We start from the raw sequence: 3,255 nt of genomic DNA, 5'->3' as shown, positions 1-3,255 counted from the left end.
TATCCAGGGATGGTGTGGATTAAATAAAAACGGAAGAGAAACTACACATTATCAGGTAGTGCAGGGGTTGTAAGTCTGACAGAGACCGGATGAGGACCTGCGGTACCCCTCTCCTTCCTTACCACGGGGTATCGTCTGCTGGCTGGAAGGAGCTGCTCAGGGACCCCACAGGTCATGTAGAGGGGGGGGGGGGTAGGTCATTCTGGCTGCTTTGAAAGAGCTCGCAGGGACCCCACAGTTTCATGTAGGGGTGCGGTGTTGTCCATGATGGAATGTCACTTGGCTAACACCCCTCCTCTCCCCTACTTTCTCTATGGGTCCAAGATGGTCCAGGACAAGCTTGCTCTCCTGTCAGTCTATTGAGTCTGCTCCCGTCCCGTTCGCGAGCTGCCCCCCCTCCAGCAGACCACAGCATAAGGATGGCAGATGCCACAACAGACCCATAGAAGGTTCCTAAGATCCTGCACACTCCAAGGACCTAGTCTCCCTCAGCAGATGAGGCGACTCTGGCCCTTTGTAGAGCGCATTGTGTGGGTATCCATTCAGGTTTTGTTCAGGTGAACACCCAGGAATTTGTAGCTCTCCACTATCTCAATGTCCGATCACCTGGATGTCTCACCGGTGAAAGGGATGTTTTCTCTCTGAGTCTCATACATCTCCTTTGTCTTGCTGTGTTAAGCTGGGAGCTGGTTGAGCTCACACCAGCTGACAAAGTCCTTGTAAACCGACCTGTATTCCAGATCGTTCCCTCAGAGACACACCCCACAACGCTGTGTCCTCAGAGAACTTCTGGATGTGCCAGTGGTTGGTTGTGTTTGAAGTCCGAATGTAGAGGGTGAAAAGGAGGGGGAGAGCACCGTACCCTGAGGGTCACCTGTGCTGCAGTGCACCCTCATACACACAGTGTTATGGACCCTCACATACTGTGGTCTGTTGTGAGGTAGTCCGTAGTCCATGCAGCCAGGTGTTGGTCACTCCAGCACTCTCCATCTACCTCTGAGCGGCGAGGCGTGGATGTTTGTTAAAACACTGGAGAATGTCAAGAACATGTGACCTCACAGTGCTCACCCCGCTGTCCCCATGGAGCAGCCGTCTGTCAGCAGGTAGTCACTGCGTCGCTCACGTCCCACCCAGATCTGGTAAAAACTGCAGGGGCCCGCGTGTGGCCCACCAGGGTCGAAGGTACGCAGGATTATCCTCTCCATGGTCTTCAGCAGGTAGAAGTCCAGGGCAACAGGCCTGAAGTTTTTAGGCTCTTTGGTCGCGGGCGACTTCGGTACGGGAACCACACAGGATGTCTTCCACAGGGCTGGGACTTCTCCAGGCTCAGGCTCAGGTTAATAAGTGCCTGAACACACACAAGCTTCAGCCCAGTCCTCTAGGAGACTGGCTGATGCCGCCCGGAGGCCTGGGCCTTCTGCCTTGATCTCTCAGTTTTGACTTCCACCTATCACCTGTTTTGGAGAAGTGAGTGGAGGATGACTGGTGGTTGTGTGGATGGTGGGAGGTGAGGGTCTCAGGGAGGGGTAGAGGGGGGGGGTGAACTGATGAGCGGGAGGAGGGGGAGACGGGCTGTTGCTCCTTGTTGATGTGGGTCGTTGAAGGTGCAGGCTGAGAGGGTGAGGGGGGGAGGAGAGAAGGCCAGGGGAGGTGTGAAACGAGGGGGCGTGGGGGTGTGAAGAGGTAGGTGAGAGTGCAGAGTCAAATCTGTTAAAGTACGGGCTGACATGTTCACCGCACACACGAAAACTAACAGTAAACCATTCCTCTATTTTAAGGGCTCTTTCACACCTATAACTCGTGGACTCGGTGCGTTCAGGGCTAAGTTGCAGCACATTGTTAACATTCTTCATTGGTTTGGTTCCCTCCCAACACACTTTGTCAAACGCACCAAACACGTAGAAAGACCACCTCAGGGCGGGTCCTTGTTTCTTTTTATTGGACAGAATTTAGTATTTAATTTTCCCAGCCTGTTGAACCTTGCACCACAGGCCATGGAGGAGGTGTGTGAAGTCCTAACTCAGTTGGCGGCAGTTGTGTAGTTTAGGTGATATATGGTTGCTGGTTTGTGTTCATTATGATGGTGGAGATGATGTCCTTGCCTCTGATGTTGGATAATTTGTGTATGTGATTAGTAGGAGGATACCCACCCGAGCCCGACGGGACCCGACAGTACCCGCGCGGCGCGGTTGGACACGATGGTTTTAAAAGGATGCTCGGGTTCGGGTCGTTCTCGTCCATCAGCGCGATAAGCGTTGAACATTTTGAATTTAAAACACTTATATGGAGGTAATGGAGCTTGTTTGTCCCGTTGCTTGATGCGCTCATCTGTTGAGCATTTTCCCAATGCCTTCCTACGATTGGTTCAATAAAAGCTGTCACCCCAAACAAATGTATCATGTGTCATTAGTATTAGAGAAACCAAATGCTGATTTATAACTGTGTCTGGGCTCGGGTACGGTTTCGTTACTGTCTGTCGACGGGGCCGTGGCTCGACAGAAAAATCCGCCCGATCCGCAGCTCTCAGGTGATGGCAAAGATGTCCATGTATCACATGTCCTGTCACTAGAGGTTCTTAATGATCCTTGTAATTAATCATGAATTTGACATCACAAAGCTCAACCCAGGTTTTGTTCTTTTCGTTTTTGTTCAGGTGTACCGTGATCTGGAGAGTCCTGTCTCCCTGTGATGGATGGACTCGATGTCCTCCGCTTGCAGTAACAACAGTTTCCGCCAATCCACCTGCAGCTGCTTTCTACAGAGATGGCTACCTTCATCAGGACGAGGCTGGCCGCACAAGAAACTCAGGGTGCTTCCAGTCGGATGAGCCTCTACAATGCAGCATCGCGGTGTTTGATGAATCTCCATCGCTGGGTCTCCGTCACAGAGTGAGAGTTACCGTGTCTCGTGGCCAGACGGGGGCCAACGCACCGCACATTAATGAACACAACCTAATAGACTACGCAAGCACATTAGAAAATGTGCCAAGCAACAGACCAAATACACAAACCACGTTCAAATGGATGTCAGCTTGGCTAACATCCTCCTCTCCCCTACTTTCTCTATGGGGTCCAGAGGAGGGTCCAGGACAGAGCTTGCTCTCCTGATCAGTCTATTGAGTCTGCTCCCGTCCCGGTCCGAGCTGCCCCCCCTCCAGCAGACCACAGCATAGAGGATGGCAGATGCCACCACAGACCCATAGAAGGTCCTGAGGAGAGTCCTGCACACTCCAAAGGACCTGAGTCTCCTCAGCAG

General features: G+C 52.3%; 1 protein-coding gene across 2 annotated transcripts in view; it reads left to right on the top strand.

Annotated features, from left to right (window-relative positions):
* The window catches only part of LOC116695359 (Fc receptor-like protein 5), a 21,105-nt gene that overhangs the window by 13,161 nt on the left and 4,689 nt on the right, over positions 1-3,255 (top strand). The gene's annotated exons all lie outside the window — the stretch shown is intronic.

Source organism: Etheostoma spectabile, chromosome 9 (genome assembly GCF_008692095.1).
Source record: "Etheostoma spectabile isolate EspeVRDwgs_2016 chromosome 9, UIUC_Espe_1.0, whole genome shotgun sequence".
Lineage (NCBI taxonomy): Eukaryota > Metazoa > Chordata > Actinopteri > Perciformes > Percidae > Etheostoma > Etheostoma spectabile.
Note: the sequence above shows the minus strand (reverse complement) of the source record. Positions and strands in the feature narration are given on the sequence as shown.